Here is an 18,521-nt window from a genome sequence, read left to right on the forward strand (position 1 = left end):
GTGGTGTGTGTTTGTGTGTGTGTGTGTGTGTATACTGGGGGCACTATTATAGGGGTGGTGTGTGTATGCTTGCTCTTGAAAGTTGTAGTTTCAAAAGATCTAGAGAGCCACAGTCCTCAGGCCAGTATGTGAGTTGCGTTGCGTTGTGTTTGTGGTTATGTTAACTCCTAATTCAGTGTTCCATCAAGCTGTAACTCGTGTAGAACTGGCACTCCTATCAGGCGTATAATGTCCTGGAACAATGTGAATTGTATTTTTGCAATTGTAGAGCACTGCCCTAATTAATGCTTTAATGTTGTGTTGTTTTATTATTGATGAAGATGGTTTTCTGCTATTCAGATCACATTTTGGATACAATATTGCGTATACTGCAGCATGGCCGTAATGTAACTGTGAAGGTCAATATACCCAATGTAGTCTGTGTCTCAGCATTTGGCCTGTTTTATGCCCCTATTGTTTTATATGTAGAACACAAAAGTGTATTAGGCCGTGTTCACACAACGCCAATTCTGTGCCGATTCCCGCTTGAATTTTCTGCACTGAATTCCGCATTAATTTATTGCTCGTTAACTTTAATGGGATTCCGCAACTTTATTCAGACAGCAGAATTTCTGCATGTGGAATTTCGCTGCTGAAATACGCATTCCATGGTCCGGAAAATTATAAGTCTGGTATTATATTTTTCTGCACTTCGGCTGCGGAATCCCATTGAAGTCAATAAGGGCCGACTTTCAGCTAAATCCACATGAACTATCCTGTTTAGTTTAGTAAAAAAAAAAATCCACAGAGGGTACTACTACTCCCATCATTGAACAGAATCTGTTCCATGTAGGGAGTAGTATACAGGGGCTGAACTGATGCGCTAAAAAGTTATTAACCGGGGGAGCGGATGGCATGTTAGCCGCACTACTTCTCAGCAATGTATTTTTTACTGTCAAAAATTATATCCAAATACCCCCCTGGGAGCCCTGAATGGCCAGCACCAAGGGATTCTGCCTAATGCCGGGGAAGCAGGTGGCATTGCGCTGTGATCTCCGGCCGGCCATCTATATTAAAAGCCATGATCTGCACTATAGAATTTTAAAAACCCCCGCCGGGAGCCCTAAAGGGCTTCTTGGTGTAGGCCATTCAGGACTCCATGGTGTATTTGAACATGGATTTTTTTTTTGATAGTAAAAAATACATTGTGGTGAACGGTGCAGCTGACCCCCCGGTTAATAAGGCTGGGTTCACACCTCGTTTTTCAAATACGGTAACCGTATACGGTTTTCTGCAAAACTTATACGACCTTATCCGAAACCGAATGCATTGTAAACCGTATCCCAAATGTTGTGTACGGTTGCATCCGTTTTGCCTCGGATACGGTTTTACCGTTTTTTTTTTTTTTCAACTGTAGGCAAAAACACTGTCGACCACGTTTTTGCCTCCAGTTGGAAAACTGTATGCGAACCGTATGCGGTTCTTTTAACATTGTTGTCTATGAGAACCGTACACAGAATTTCAGAATACGGTTGCACGCGGTTTTTCTAATCCGTTTTTGGAGTTGACACATGCGCAGATTGGAATTTCAATAGAACAATAGTAACTTTATTAAATTGCTGGAAAACTAATTCCAACAAAATAGCAAAACCGTTGGCAAAAACTGATGCAAACGGATAGAACCGTACGGGGAAAAACCGTATACGTTTTAATTTGGAGTCATACGGTTTTTGCCATACGTTTTTTTTTTTTTTAGCGAAAACCATATACTGTAACCGTATTTGAAAAACGTGGTGTGAACCCAGCCTAACTTGATTGCATCAGGTTTCAGATCACAAATTCCTCAGCCCCTGTACTACTACTCCCAACATGGAACAGACTCTGTTCCATGATGGGAGTAGTAGTGATATCACTACAGTAGTCCTCAGGTTGGGGAACTACTACTCCTATCATGGAAACAAGTCTGTGCCATGATGGGAATTGTAGTAGTACCACAGCGGTGCAGGTGTCCTGGGTGGCTGTGAAGAAAAGATGCAGAATCCGTGTGAACATTTCCATAAGGATTCTGCATCTGTTTAACATCTGCAGAAATCTGCACCGAACTAATGCGGATGCGAATTTTGCCAAATTATTATTTATTTATTTTTTTGTTATGTTGAGGAATTAAAGGGGTACTCCGATCGAAAACAATTTTTTTTTTTTATTTTTTTTTTTTAAATCAACTGGTGCCAGAAAGTTAAACTGGTTTGTAAATGACTTCCATTAAAAAAATCTTTACCCTTCCAGTACTTATTAGCAGATTTATGCTACAGAGGAAAATATTTTCTTTTTGAATTTCTTTTGTCTTGTCCACAGATGCCTGTATCAGGAACTGTCCAGAGCAGGAGAAAATCCCCATTGCAAACCTATGCTGCTCTGGACACTTCCTGACACGGACAGAGGTGTCAGCAGAGAGCACTGTGGACAAGATAATACAGCTGCTAATAAGTACTGGAAGGGTAAAGATTTTTTAATAGAAGTCATTTACAAATCTGTTTAACTTTCTGGCACCAGTTGATTTAAAAAATATATATATTTTCCACCGGAGTACCCCTTTAACGATGTGTGAACGTGGCCTATGCAAAATCCTAATGCGAACTATGTCTGGTCTGTTGAAACCTATTGGTATGCCCCAGGCACATCAGAATACTGATTCCAATGTGACCCAGTAGTGTACAGCCAGAACCTGACTGTGCAGATGATCACTAACCCTTTAATGACATCCATGTCAATGAGGTAAGAGAGTAAAAAGAGCCCTGACCCAGGTGTGTAGAGGAAACAATAAAACATTTTATAGAATTAAGAATATAATTTATAAACCATTTTTAAAGGTATTGTCTAGCTTTGACACTTCCCCCTATTCACAGGATCTCCAGAACAGTGCCACAGTCTCCTTGTCCTTGTAGCAGGGATGGCTTGTGTGAACCTAGCCTAACGGTGCGTTCACACGCTAGTAACTAGCAGCGGGTTTCCTGTTGTGAGTTACGCAACTATTGATTTAAAGGGGTACTCCGGTGAAAACCTTTTATTTTAAATCAACTGGTGGCAGAAAGTTAAACATATTTGTAAATTACTTCTATTAAAAAATCTTAATCTTTCCTATACTTATTAGCTGCTGAATACTACAGAGGAAATTCTTTTCTTTTTGGAATGCTCTCTGATGACCTCACGACCACAGTTCTCTCTGCTGACGTTATTATAATAATAATAACGCTTTATTTATTGTTGTCCTTAGTGGGATTTGAACCCAAGTCCCCAGCACTGCAAGGGAGCAGTGCTAACCACTGAGCCACCATGCTGCCCTTAGCATGCATCTGCTATGCACGGTTGCTAAAATGGACAGAGATGTCAGCAGAGAGCACTGTGTTCGTGATGTCATCAGAGAGGAATTTCCTCTGTAGCATTCAGCAGCTAATAAGTACTGGAAGGATTAAGATTTTTTAATAGAAGTAATTTACAAATATGTTTAACTTTCTGCCACCAGTTGATTTAAAAGAAAAAAGGTTTTCACCGGAGTACCCCTTTAAGGTACGTTCACACTGGTGGATTTATTTGCGAGTTTCCCGCTGCAAATTTGAAAGGGGGCGGGCTCTTCTCGGCTCTCCGCAGCAGATTTTCGTCGGCGGAATTTACGCTGCGAAAAATCCTCCGCAAGCCCCATTGGAGTCGGTAGCGTCTGCGGCGGATTTTGCGCGAAACCCGCAAATAAATCCGCCCGTGTAAACGTACATTGAAATCTGCAGCAGAAAATCCTGCACAGAATACTGTACGTGTGAATAGACCCTAAGGTAACTTTCTCGGACAACCTCGGCAATGCCTGTGAATTACCGTATATACTCGAGTATAAGCCGAGTTTTTCAGCACGATTTTTCGTGCTGAAAACACCCCCCTCGGCTTATACTCGAGTGAACTCCCCCACCCGCAGTGGTCTTCAACCTGCGGACCTCCAGAGGTTTCAAAACTACAACTCCCAGCAAGCCCGGGCAGCCATCGGCTGTCCGGGCTTGCTGGGAGTTGTAGTTTTGAAACCTCCGGAGGTCCGCAGGTTGAAGACCACTGCGGCCTTCAACATCATCCAGCCCCCTCTCACCCCCCTTTAGTTCTGTACAGTACTCACCTCCGCTCGGCGCTGGTCCAGTCCTGCAGGGCTGTCCGGTGAGGAGGTCGTCCGGTGGGATAGTGGTTCCGGGCTGCTATCTTCACCGGGGAGGCCTCTTCTAAGCGCTTCGGGCCCGGTCTCAGAATAGTCACGTTGCCGTGACAACGACGCAGAGGTGCGTTCATTGCCAACGTACTTCTGCGTCATTGTCAAGGCAACGCCTCTATTCCGGGCCGGAAGCGCGGAGAAGAGGCGCCCCCGGTGAAGATAGCAGCCCGGAACCACTATCCCACCGGACCACCTCCTCTCCGGACAGCCCTGCAGGACCGGACCAGCGCCGAGCGGAGGTGAGTACTCAGAACTAAAGGGGGTGAGAGGGGGCTGGATGATGTTGAAGGCCGCAGTGGTCTTCAACCTGCGGACCTCCGGAGGTTTCAAAACTACAACTCCCAGCAAGCCCAGACAGCCGATGGCTGCCCGGGCTTGCTGGGAGTTGTAGTTTTGAAACCTCTGGAGGTCCACAGGTTGAAGACCACTGAGGGCGAATGATGAGAAGAGGATGATGAAGGGGGGGTGTGGGGATGATGAAGGGGGGGTGTGGGGATGATGAAGGGGGGTGGGGATGATGAAGGGGGGTGGGGATGATGAAGGGGGGGTGTGGGATGATTACAAGGGGATGATGAAGGGGGGATGTGTGGGATGATAAGGGGATGATGAAGGGGGGATGTGCGGGATGATAAGGGGATGATGAAGGGGGGATGTGTGGGATGATGACAAGGGGATGATGAAGGGGGGATGTGTGGGATGATGACAAGGGGATGATGATGAGGATGTTAATGACGGGTCTGGATGATGACAGGGGGGGATGAGGTATTTCCCACCCTAGGCTTATACTCGAGTCAATAACTTTTCCTGGGATTTTGGGTTGAAATTAGGGGTCTCGGCTTATACTCGGGTCGGCTTATACTCGAGTATATACGGTACATTGACACAAATCAAATGACTGATCCAATATAATCTGCATCATCTGCCCCCACCAGGTGTAGCAGAAAGCTTCCCATGAAGATGAAATACTTTGTATCCTGTGTAACCTCTTCCAACCATTCCTTTCTCCAGTGATGAATGAATATGAATAAAAATGGAGTTGTGGGGTATAAAGCCTCTCCATTGAGTGATGGCAGCTGTCCGGATTCAGGAACAGAGCTGTCCTAGTACATCGTGCTGCTGATCAGGCCGTGAAGATTAATGGGGACCATGGGGACACACAGGCAGGAGATGTCAAAATAAGGATCGTTTTAATCAATACTAGCGGCAAAGTTGCTTACATTTTATTTCTACGTGCATTGTAGCAAGAGCTGATGTTAGTTACTAAGGTGGATGTGGCCTTTAAATTCGGATTTCCACAACAGCTCTTTGTCACTCGCCTCTGAATATCGGTCATGTATAACAATGGGTACTACACAATACTCACCGCATCCTTTACATTTTGCCAGTTTAGCCCGTAGCACCGTATAGTGTGTGTGCACTTTTTTTTTTATTTTCTTAAAAGGGGTACTCCGCTGCTCAGCGTTTGGAACAAACTGTTCCGAACGCTGGAGCCAGCGCCGGGAGCTCATGATGTTACACCCTGCCCCCCCTCAATGCAAGTCTATGGGAGGGGGCGTGACTGCCGTCACGCCCCCTCCCATAGACTTGCATTGAGGGGGCGGGGCTATGAGGTTACGAGCTCCCGGCTCCAGCGTTAGGAAGAGTTTGTTCCAAATGCTGAGCAGCGGAGTACCCCTTTTAAGAAGTGAATATCTGCAGCTTCTCCTATCTACACCTGCCATGTCCTGCAGCAATAAATTATCAGAGTAGCGTTTTGTGAGGCCTCTGCTTTCTCAGCATTGCTGTGTGGGGGAGATGTCTGGCAGAGGATCCTTGTACAGCACTCACACTGAGAAATAATGGAAATATTTCTCTACTATGGGCTGTCATCCAGGGAAACGCACAAATCTGGTACGGCACGGGGAACGCGAAACTGTAAATGTAAAATTCCAAGGATATAGGGGGAGATGTATCAATGTTGTTGTTGGTAGACGTTTTTTGTAGATCATTTTGTTTGGTCTAAATTTGGAGCAATTTCTCCAAATTTATCAAACTTGTGCAAGCCCCATGATAAATTTCGTGCAATGGTCTAAATCTCCACAAAGTTCTATTTGTAGACCTGTTCTACACCTCACAGGAATAGTGGTGTATCCTGGACGCTGGGATTTTGTTCTATTGTTTTTCAGGATTCCACTGAGGTTTTTTTTTTTTTGTCCACCAGCAAAAATGCCTGAAAAACGGTCCCAGCTTTTCCTGCATTTTGGTAATTTTTCTTGGGGGAGATTTATCAAAAACTGTACAGAGGAAGAGTAGTGCAGTTGCCCATGGCAACCAATCAGATTGCTTCTTTACAAAAATGAAAGGAGCAATCTGATAGGTTGCTATGGGCAACTGCACTGCTCTTCCTCTACATAGGTTTTGATTAATCTCTCCCCTTGTGTTTTTTCCTGCATTTTTGCTGGTGTGCGGAAACAAACATTTTTGTACCCTGTGTGCATTTTTTTCACTGCAGGTACTACTCCATGGGTCGGATGCAGAGCGCCCGCCCCACGGAGTGTAAGGAGGTAAGGAGTGATGTATAGCATATACATATACAGGGTGCAGAGCATCACTACTTACCTCCGCCCACTGTATAGTATACAGGGGGCATAGTGTATCCATGTATACTATACAGGAGCCCAGCAAGGAAAGAGTTAACCCACACTGCAGTTCTGAGTTAAATCTTTGTGCGCTCTCCTGTATATACAGCCATCTATAGATGACTGTATATACAGGATACAGTAGGCAGACAAGAACAATTGGAGGCTCCCTGTTACACACTGCAGTATGGGCGCACTCACCAGGTGAGATCGCAAATGATGTCCTAACCTTTTTTTTTCTCATTTCAGATACGTGAATGGGGAGGACAACGTCAGATTCAGTGTATTGCGATGATGAGCAGCTTTTTTTTAATGTCAATAAAAGGTTTAATGAGGGCTGTGTGGGGAGTGTTTTTTTTTTTTTTTAAATACATTTTTTTTTCAATGCCGGGCTTAGCGTTAGCCACAAAAACAGCTAGCGCTAACCCCCAATTATTACCCCGTTACCCACCGCCACAGGGTTGCCGGGAAGAGCCAGTACCAACAGGCCTGGAGTGTCAAAAATAGCGCTCCTGGCTGGGGTTATTTAGGTTGGGGAGAGCCAGTAACAATGGTCCTCGCCCACCCTGGTAACGTCAGGCCGTTGCTGATTGGTTGGTATCTGACTGACACTGAAAATATGGGGAACTACACACTTTTTTTATTACAAAAAAAAACAACACATAGGCTTCCCCATATTTTCAGTGTCAATAAGACACCAACCAATCAGCAACAGCCTGACATTACCAGGATGGGCGAGGACCATTGTCACTGGCCCTCCCCAGCCTAAATAACCCCAGCCTGTTACCGCCTAGGCCAAGGAGCGCTATTTTTGATGCTCCGGGCCTGTTGGTAACGGCTCTTCCCGGCACCCCTGTGGCGGTTAGTACCGGGGTAATAATTGGGGGTTAGCGCTAGCTGTTTTCGGGGCTAACGCTAAGCCCAGCTTAGTAATAGATTCCGTCTACAAGACGGCTTCCGCTACTAAGCCTGAAATTTCAATTATAAAAAACACAACACATGAAATAAAAAATGGATTTAAAAAAACACTCCCCCACAGCCCTCGTTAACCCTTTCATTGACATTAAAAAAATGCTAGTCATCGTCACACTCCACCGAATCTCAGGTAGTCCTCTGCATTCACTTATCTGAAATGACATTTTTGGCGCTCTCCCCTGGGTAGAGCGCACATAATGCAGTGTGTTCCTAAAGAGGGAGCCTCCAATTGTTGCTAAACTACAACTCCCATCATGGGGGCTGTAGGTAAACAACAGCTGGAGTCTTCCTGTTTGGGAACACACTGCCAAAAAGGCTCTGTTCCCATTATGCAAAACGCATAATGAGAACAGAGCCATACTTACCACCTTGGCTTCAGGCCTGGACTGTGAAGCTCCGCCCCCTAATGATGTCATCACTAGGGGGCAGGGGCGGAGAAGTTGCAAGGGGTCTCAAGAGTGAGACCCCTGAGATCCGTCAGTCTGCCCTTGGACTACTACTCCCATCATGGGAAATTTTGTGTCCCATGATGGGAGTAGTTGTAGTACCGCAGTGCTTAGGGATGGCTCTTACACATCCCCCAGCTGCGAAACTGTATTGTGACTGTTAGGACTACTACTCCCATCATGGACAGACTCTGTCCATGATGGGAGTTGTAGTCCTCGGGCTGAAGGACAGATCGCAGCAGGTCATTCTCCAGAGACCCGCTGCGATCTGCATTTATTAACTTAAAAAGCCAGCGGCAACACTGCACTCCCCTCCCCCCCCCCTCCTCCTGTATACAGATGTCACGATTCATAATCCCCGCCACCGGGAGAGGGGAGCTCTGATTGGTGGAAAGCTATTCACCACTATACACCAATTACAGCTCCTGTCTTCTGGCAGGGGTTATGAATTGTGACAGGTCTATACAGGGGAGCGAGTGGAGCCGCTTCTACAGTATATAATTATGTGTATTGTGCCCCTCCCTTATAACAAGGTCAGTGGGGCCGGACACTTGTGCTGGGGACCTGTCAATCACACAGCGGTCCCAGCGCTCACTATAGAAGGGGTCAGTATTAGTCTGGGGGGGGGTACAGTACACATAACAATTATATACTGTAGAAGCGGCTCCACTCGCTCCCCTGTATAGACCTGTCACAATTCATAATCCCCGCCAGAAGACAGGAGCTCTGATTGGCTAATAGTGGTGAATAGCTTTCCACCAATCAGAGCTCCCCTCTCCCGGAGGCGGGGATTATAAATCGTGACATCTGTATACAGGAGTCGGCGGCAGCGCAGTGGAGCCGCATATACCGCCGGCTTTTTAAGTTAATAAATGCAGATCGCAGCGGGTCTCTGGAGAATGACCTGCTGCGATCTGTCCTTCAGCCCCAGGACTACAACTCCCATCATGGACAGTCTGTCCATGATGGGAGTAGTAGTCCTAACAGTCACAATAGAGTCCCGCAGACAGGGGATGTGCGTCTCTCAGCGCTCCGGTACTACAACTACTCCTATTATGGGACAGATTCTGTCCCATGATGGGAGTAGTTGTAGTACTGCAGTGCTGAGAGACGGCTCCTGCATCCCCCACCTGCATCTTCCACCGTCTGCCATTTTCTACGAGTCCTTGCTAGCACTCTTAGGTTTAGACTACTTTTCTTGCAAAAAAGCGCAATTGTGCAAAAAAAAAAAACATCTACTTTTTTTTTGCGCAATTGATAAATACCAGTCCACTGGATTAGGTGGTGTACTGTAGACCAAACTGGTGACAACTTTAGAAAACTGTCCACCAAAAAAACGCAGCTCTATGCAAAAAAAGCGCAATTGCGCAAAATTTGTAGACGTGAAAAATGGTCTAAATGCAATGATATATGTCCCCCATAGTCACCGACCTGCTGCAAAATCCCAAGGTTTCTATTGTATCTATTTGCTTTCCACGGGTCATACTGTTTGTAATAATTGGGGATGTCCTGAATTTTTTTTAATTTTAAATACTCGCTAATACCAATTACTGTGTTTTTTTTTTTGTTTTTGTTTTGTTTTTTTCTTTAATGTCATATATGACAGCAAAGGTGTTTTTTTTTACTTTGTGAAGCCATAGGGGAAAGTTGGACATGAGGCCCTTACTGACTCAGAATAAAGATATGCCCTCAGTAGGGAATTCCCCTCCTATTGTGCAAAAGTCCCCAGTTGGTCGACTGTAGCGATGGATTGCAGCAATGGGTCCTGTTGGCCGATTGCAAGTTATAAGCCAGTAAAGTGTGTGCTCCACTGGCCATCTGGCAGATTTGACCTTTTCACTTTATAGACTAATGCAGTGAAAGGGTCGGATTTGATTGACAGTCGGGGAGTTAGGTACGCACTGCCGCACATTTCAGCTGGCTCTAACTCTCAACCCCAGTAGGTCTCAGGACTAAGACTCCATGCGATCCAAACTTTTGAGTTATCTAAACAGCATGTCAAAATTTTAATCAAATGGCACTAATGCTTTAAAGGGGTACTCCTGAGGATTGGAGATAAGTGCCTGATTATGTTACGTCAGACCCCCTGCACTCTCCTGTATGGGGCCCAGAAACTCACCTGTCCTCCGAACACTCCAGCACTCACCTTCCAAGAAGAGTAGAAGTGACTGCCCACTCGAGGGTTTGTCTCAGCCAGTGATTGGCTAAGCGGGCTTTTACTTCCACTCGTCTCTGAGGTCGGGCGAGTTGCTGGGCCCTGTAAAGGAGATGTGGATAGGGGATAACTTGTCTTCCCAAAAATGCCCCTTTAAGGCCTTATCCACATGGCATAACCAGGATATGTTCCTGTATAAGATATGCTGCCATATGTTGTGTGCGTGCATTGCCTTATTTTATTTTTTTTTGGCATACAAGCAATACTACCCTAAATTCTCCCCTACAAGTATGCTTTAAAGAGATAATGGGTCTCATTTATCAATCAGCCTGAAACCCTAATTGCCTGATGATGTGAAGGCTGGGGAAAATATAGCGGCACATGCGCTCTTCAGACAGCGCTGCGCTCGTGAGCTGTGACTCCATGTCACTAGGACATGGAGTTGAAGCTAATGAATATACAAAGTGGAGGGGTGGGCTAAGGCACTGTACACCGGGAGGGAGAGGCGGCCAGCCGGCGAGGCAGACTCCTTCACTGCGCTATTCATTTTAGAAATCCGGGAACTTTAGAAGAATATCTCGGCAGCCAGTTCATGAAAATAAGTAAGTGACCCCTTGTTTATATCCTGTTCACCCACATTATAACCCAGTGTATTGTGTTTAGTGTGCAGGGATGTGGAATTCCTATCGCCCTTCCGGCCGGGACATGCAGTTCCGGGCACCGGGCAGGTGAATTTTTCCGGCCCTTAGCCCTGCTTCGGGCAAGCAGGGCCGGACCTGACAAGTGCGGCGGCGCTCTGCTGTCTGTATGGAGAAGGCTCCAGGCTCCTGCCCGCTCCATACTCTTCAGTCCCCGGCTGTTTTCAGTAACTGGGGCTACCGCTAATAGCCAGTAGGCGGCTATAGCTGCGGCTGGCTATTAACCCTTTAGATCACCGCTGTCAAAGCTGAAAACGATGTCTAAAGGGACATGCGAATGCTCCCTGGTGGGCTAGTGAGGTGAGGGGGCGTGACCGTGAGGGGGCAATACACTATAGAGGAAGACGGAGGGCTTACCTATGGTCCCTGGTGTCCGTGGCTCTGTCATTAATAGAGCCTGGCTGGACTAGGCTCTATCAATGGATTGCAGAGCACACAGATCAGTGGAGTTCAATAGAACTCCATTGATCTGTATGAGGAATCTAATGATTCCTCCTAAAAGTCTTAAGTGTTTAAAAAAAAAAAAAAAAAAAAGTTCATAAAAGTTTAAAAGACACTTATTAACCCCTTCCATGTTTAAATCACCCCCTTTTCCTATATAAAAACATGTAAACATAAGAAATATAAACATATTTAGTATCATTGCTTGCATAATTGTACAAACTATTAAAATATAACATTATGTATCCCGTACAGTAAATGACGTAAATGTAAAAAAAATACCAAACCACAGAATTGCAATCTTTATAATATCCCAGAAAAAAAGTTAAAAAGCGATTTTAAAAAGTCAGATCAATACCAAAATGGTACAAATACAAAAAACTGATTATGGTGCAAAAAAATAGCCCTCATACAGCCTAGTATGCAAAAAAAAAAAAAGCTACAGGGGTCAAAAAAAATGGCAATTACATTTTATTTAAACAGTTCAGATCTATTTTTTTTTTTAATTAACAAAACATGACAAACTATACAAATCTGGTATTGCTGTCATCAGGCCAGTCTAAAGGATCAAACTAACACGCTAGCTCAACCACAAGGTAAATGGCGTAGAAAAGAAAAACGCCAAATTTGCTAAATTAACTTTTACTATTTTATATATAATTTTATACTAGCTGAGTACCTGGCGTTGCCCATTTTTTCCTTCCTGATCCTTGTTGGGGAGGAAAATAAACAAAGGAGGAAGCTTTTGACTTCATATCCCGTCCTCCTATATTGTTGCCCTATCCTGACCTGTAATATGTGTACCAGGTATTGAAATATCTCCAGCTGTACAGAAGTTATGTGGGAACATACATTTCCCATTGATTTGCATGGGACTTTAAACAAAAAACCCCAACCCTCACAAATGGGGTAGTTAAAGGGGTACTCCGGTGCTTAGACATCCCCTATCCAAAGAATAGGAGATAAAATGCCTGATCGCGGGAGTCCCTCCGCTGGGGACCACCGTGATCTTGCACGCGGCACCCCCGTGTGACCTCACGCTCCGCCCCTCAATGCAAGTCTATGGGAGGGGGCGTGACAGCTATCAAGCCCCCTCCGGTAGGCTTGCATTGAGGGGCGGAGCGTGCCGTCACACGGGAGCGGAGGTGTGACGTCACGCCGTTGGCCCTGTGGTCGCTGGTAATCAGTCCCGGAGCGAACACTCCCCGGGGACTGATTACAAACGGGGTGCCGCATGCATGATCACGGGGGTCCCCAGCATCGGGACTCCTTCGATCAGGCATCTTATCCCCTATCCTTTGGATAGGGGATAAGATGTCTAAGCACCAGAGTGCCCCTTTAAGGGTTAAATTAACTATCCTATGTTTTAGGTGGACATATAAGTAACATGTGGCCAAGTATTATCGAAATATCTCCAGCCGTTTGGAAGTTATGCAGTAAGGCTGGGTTCACACTACGTTTTTCAACTACGGTTCCCGCATACGTTTTCATTAGTGAATGCATACGGTTGCGTACGGTTTGCTTGCAATACGTTTTTAAACAGTACTCCAAACCGTGTTTGATCACGGTTTTTACTCCAGTTTTAAAACCGTATTGCAATCGCAAAATTTTTTATTTTATTTTTTTTATTTTTTACATGGACGTCAATGGGAAACGCACATGTATACAGTTCCATACGGCAAAGCCGTATGCGTTTTTTCTTTGCACATGCGCATTTGCATCCTAAAGTCCCCACCCAAGACCCCTCCCATTAAAAATGGACAGAATTTTCAAAAACATATATATATATATATATATATATATATATATATATATATATATATATTTTTTTTTTTTATAAAAACAGATGTAACAGTATGCACTTTTTAAAACCGTATACAGTTTAAAAATTCATACGGTTCACTTTTACCCATACTGTTCCATCTGGTTTTTTTTTTTTCCCATACGGTTTTTGATAGAGCCGTAGTTTAAAAACGTAGTGTGAACCCAGTCTAACATATATTTCCCATAGACTTGTATGGGACTTTAAACAAAAACCCTGCCCCTGGCAAATGGGGCTGAGTAAGGGTTAAATCACCTATCCTATGTTTGTTGTTGACATATAAGTAACGTGTGCCAAGTTTCATGTTAATATCTTTAGCCGTTTGGACGTGATGCTGGAACATGCACACACATACATATACACACATACATATACACACATACATACATACATACATACACACACACATACATACATACACACACATACATACATACACACATTGAGATAGATAGATAGATATCTAATTTATTATTTTTTTTTTTTTTTGGGTTCTGAGAGTGTGATTTGAAAAATTAAGGTATCATTATAGTAGGTAGTTATGGCTATTTTAGGGCGAGAAGGAAAAACGAGAGTGTAAAAGAGAAAATTGGCCCGGACAAGTGGATTGTCATGAGGAACAAGTATATTTTGCTCCATTTTAGTCCCGTGGACAAGTAGTTTTTTAATTAAATTTCCACACCCCTGGTGTGAGTGAGCAGGCATACAGGTTTCCTTTAAACCTGCAGCATCCAATATACCTGCAGGATACAGCCAAATCCAGCCAAACTTACACCCTAAAAGTTTGCCCTGTTTGCAGTCTGGTTGGGTACAGTCGTGACTGCTGATCTTTCACAATCCTCGTGTACATGTGTTGCAACTTCGGTTTGTTTGTTTGTTTTTTGTCTTCATTGTGATTTGGATTTTCTTTTATATTTGCAGATCTCCTTATCCCCCTGGCTCCCTCTCCGCAGACATGTCAGCTGTAGAACTATGAGAGCGGTTTGGTAATAGAGCGAATGCCGGGAATTGCTGAGCTCCCACTACCAGGAAGAGTTTTTTTTCTGCTTTAATCCTTGCGTAAAGTTTTGTGCTGTAATGATTAACAGGAGGATCCTTGAACTGCTTGTTTTATAGTTTTACCGATTTGCCTGCATGTCTTCTCATTGTGCTTGTCTTGCGTGCAGACCAGACTATTCATAAGGATCCTGAATGAATGCACCAGACGAGGTAAGCAGCTTACATGGAGGTAAACTACTGCAGGAGGGGACTATAGGAGAAACATTAGACCCAATACTGCCAGATGTCTGCATACTACAGATTACATGCTATATAATCCAGGCCATTTGAATGGGGCCTGTACATGCAGCAATTCCCTAATACAGTGTTACCCAACCAGGGTGCCTTTGGCTGTCTTGGCATGCTGGGTGTTGTAGTTTTACCACAGCTGGAGGCACCCTGGTTGGAAAACACTGCCCAGATATCTTGAAGGAAACTTTCCATACAATTTTCCATACTTTCCCCAGAGTGATTGTTTTGGTACTCAATTTAGCACTTTACAGATTTTGCTATATTTTCAGTCATAACAAAATCTAGGTTGCCATATCCAGCATCCTGTCACTTTATTGCATGATTAATTATATTGCACCTTTAAACAATGGGAACAAGAGCAAATAGGAAGTGCTTTATTTAGTGTCTCTAAAGTATACATGATAAATATATATATGCACACACTGGTGTGTTACTGCTTGGGAGGGAAGCTGTATGTGTGCAGTGTTTATTGCTGCTTGAGCAGACACGTGTACATTAGAGGATTACTGCTATTGGGGTGGGGGATATGAAATGCCTGAAAGTTAGTACTGCTGGGGTGTGAATATGTAACCCAAGAAACCTTAATCCTGCTGGGGTAGGGAAAAGAGAATTTGTGATAAAGTTATTACTGCTGAGGGGCTATAAATGCCTGAAAACAATTACTGCTATTGGAATATTCCGAGTCTAAAATTGATAACTGCTGTGGGGGGGGGGGGGGGGGGGGGGGGGTAGATGTGGGTTGGGTCCTGAATGTGATTACTGCATGGAGGGAGGTGATGTGATCACTGCTGGGGGGATGAGACTTGAGCCCTGTATGTAATTCATCATCACAACAGCACCACATGAGATTGCCCACAATAGTACTCCACCCCTGGACATCTTATCCCCTTTCCAAAGTATAGGGGATAAGATGTGTGATCGCGGGGGTCCCGCCGCTGTGGACCCCCGCAATATTGCATGCGGCACCCACCTGTTTCTTGTCCAGAAGCGCTGGAGGGTCTGGGTCGCGACCATGGGAACGGAAGTCCGCGACATCACGACTCCGCCACTGTGTGACGTCACTCCCCATCCCCTCAATGCAAGTCTATGGGAGGGGGCGTGACGGCATTGGTTGAAAAGTGTTGCAAGCGGCTGTCCCTCCCTAGACATCTTTTATCTGGTATGTCTCATGTGGTGCTGTCGTGATGATGAATTGAAAAGATGGAATTATGACTTGCCTATAATTCGGTTTTCCTGCATCATCACAACAGCACCCTGTTTGTGCTTCCTGTTCCTATAGGAACATTGGAGGCAATATCATGTGGTGCTGTTGTGATGATTCAGGAAAACTGAATTATCAGTAAGTTATAATTCCATCTTTCATCTTCCCTGTCTATGCCCTGCAGGTACCAACAACAAGGTGCAAGTACCAATGATGACAATGTGTTGTCAGTTTGGTCAGTCACGGTATGTTGGTAGCAGCAGAGGGGAGGCTGCCATTAATGCTGACATTGTAGTGTTAAAGATTGGCAAGTTGTGATCTGAAGGATAATACTGGTAACAAGACATAGATATTATTTCATTTAAAGTATTTTAATTAGACTTTTATCAATTATTTATCTTTTTTCAGTCAATAAGTGCCCTTCATGATGCAGCTGAGAGCCCCTGTACTGCTTCCTCCTTGTCGGCACTGTGGCCGTCTTCTGTAAAGAAAACAAAGGCCATATATCTGTTGTCCTCCTTGGGGCTACTGGTGACTTGGCCAAGAAATACCTGTGGCAGGGTCTGTTTCAGTTATATCTCAATGAGGTTAGTAGGGGCCACAGCTTTAGCTTCCATGGAGCTGCTCTGACTGCACCAGAAAAGGCAGAGACCTTACTATTTAATGCATTGAAGTCTCTGACCTGTCCGAAGATGTTCACCCAGATAGGTGTGCCCTGTCAAAGACCAGTTTCTAAAACTGACCCGCTACAGACAGCTGAAGACTGCTGAAAATTACACAGCCTTGCACCAGGACATATTGACTTCACTGGCTGAAGAGGGACTCCATGAAGCCGGCAGATTATTCTACTTATCAGTTCCACCATTTGCGTATGCAGAAATTGCACAAAACATCAATGCGAGCTGTCGGCCGCCACCTGGCGCATGGCTGCGGGTAGTGCTGGAGAAACCTTTTGGTCATGACTACGAGTCTGCAGAGCAGCTGGCCAATGTTATGCAGACGTTCTTCAGAGAAGAAGAGATCTACAGGGTTGACCATTACCTAGGAAAACAGGTGAGATAAAGCCCGCTTTCTGCTGGTAACTATAATATGCAGAGAGAGAACAGAGGACACAGACGCTATCACAGTGCTGTTAAACCAATATAATAGGTGTTCTGTTTCAGATCTATCAGTTTGGTTAGATGTGGAAACAATAGTGAGACAGTACTCGTCTATAAGTGTCGCGCAGCAGGAACAACATTGTAAAGCCCATTTGAGTCAATACTTAATCATATCCCGTGGCAGCCTTGCATCCGTTCCCGGTCATCGAATGATGGCGGTGCGATTCATAAAGTAAGAGGAGTGAGGATGAGGTTACTCTCTGAATTTAGTCTGCAATTCTGCACTTCGGGGCACACTCAGTCAACAAGGTATCAATATATACGGTGTTGACGGAGTGTGCCCGAAGTGTAAGGCCTCCAGAGAGCGCAGAATTGCAGACTAAATTCAGAGAGTAACCTCATCCTCACTCCTCTTACTTTATATTTCTGCTGGTAACTGGCGCTTCTAGTACCATTTCTTGTTGCTAGTTATTGCAGTGTAAATTGGTGAGCAGACTGTTTTATGGGAGCCTGTAGTTTAGGGTTCATTGAACTCTGCTGTATACAGCTATCTATAGTCTGTTGTTCATTTGTGGAGCAAAAGAGAAGACATGGACGTTCTGCAGCCCTCCCTTATGTTTATGATCCAGGTGGTGACCTTTTTGCTTGCGGTTGCCTTTCACCTGCTGTATGGGAACAGTAAGTACCAAGTGATCTGTGCCAGGGATCATTGACCTCAGAGATGCCCAGCAGCAGTTAAACCTCATTTAAAGGGGTATTCCGGCCACAGACCTCTTATCCTCTATCCAAAGGATAGGGGATAAGATGTCTGATCTCAGGGGGCCTGTTGCTGGGATCCTCCACCGATCTCCATGCAGCCTCTGTGTTTCCGAGACTGGAGACTTGACTCCATACCTTGCCCCCTCCCATAGACATGAATGGTGGGGGCATGGGGTGACATCATGAGGGGACGTTGCGTGACGTCAAGCCTCCAGTTCTGAAAACAAAGAGGTGCTGCTCTAAGATCGCTGGTGGTCCCAAAGATCTCTTTGGCCAGAATACCCCTTTAAAGGAGTAGTCCAGTGGTGACCCAGTGGTGAACAACTTATCCCCTATCCTAAGGATAGGGGATAAGTTGCAGATCGCGGGGGGTCCGACCACTGGGGCCCCCTGCAATCTCCTGTATGGAGCCCCGACAGCCTGCGGGAAGGGGGAGTGTCGACCTCCGCACGAAGCGGCGGCCGACACGCCCCCTCAATACAACTCTATGGCAGAGCCGAAGCGCTGCCTTCGGCAATCTCCGGCTCTGCCATAGAGATGTATTGAGGGGGCGTGTCGACCGCCGCTTCGTGCGGAGGTCGACACCTGCTATCTGGCCGGAGAGCCTGGCCGAGAGATCGCAGGGGGCCCCAGTGGTCGGACCCCCCGCGATCTCAAACTTATCCCCTATCATTAGGATAGGGGATAAGTTTTTCACCACTGGACTACCCCTTTAATGCTTCTCAGCAATCTGTGCTGTGTCTGTGTGGTTATGAGCAATATAATAGCTTGTAAAGCATTACTGTTTTTTT

The 18,521-nt window shown here is 45.2% G+C and overlaps 1 long non-coding RNA gene across 1 annotated transcript in view; it reads left to right on the forward strand.

Annotated features, from left to right (window-relative positions):
- Positions 1-17,006, forward strand: part of LOC130293680 (uncharacterized) — a 21,527-nt gene extending 4,521 nt beyond the window's left edge. Inside the window, exons 2-3 of the long non-coding RNA XR_008848260.1 lie at positions 14,302-14,589; positions 16,280-17,006. This is a non-coding gene — a long non-coding RNA (uncharacterized LOC130293680). The remainder of the gene's footprint in view (positions 1-14,301; positions 14,590-16,279) is intronic.
- Positions 17,007-18,521: the final 1,515 nt, after the last annotated feature.

The sequence above is a fragment of the Hyla sarda genome, chromosome 10, assembly GCF_029499605.1.
Source record: "Hyla sarda isolate aHylSar1 chromosome 10, aHylSar1.hap1, whole genome shotgun sequence".
NCBI lineage: Eukaryota > Metazoa > Chordata > Amphibia > Anura > Hylidae > Hyla > Hyla sarda.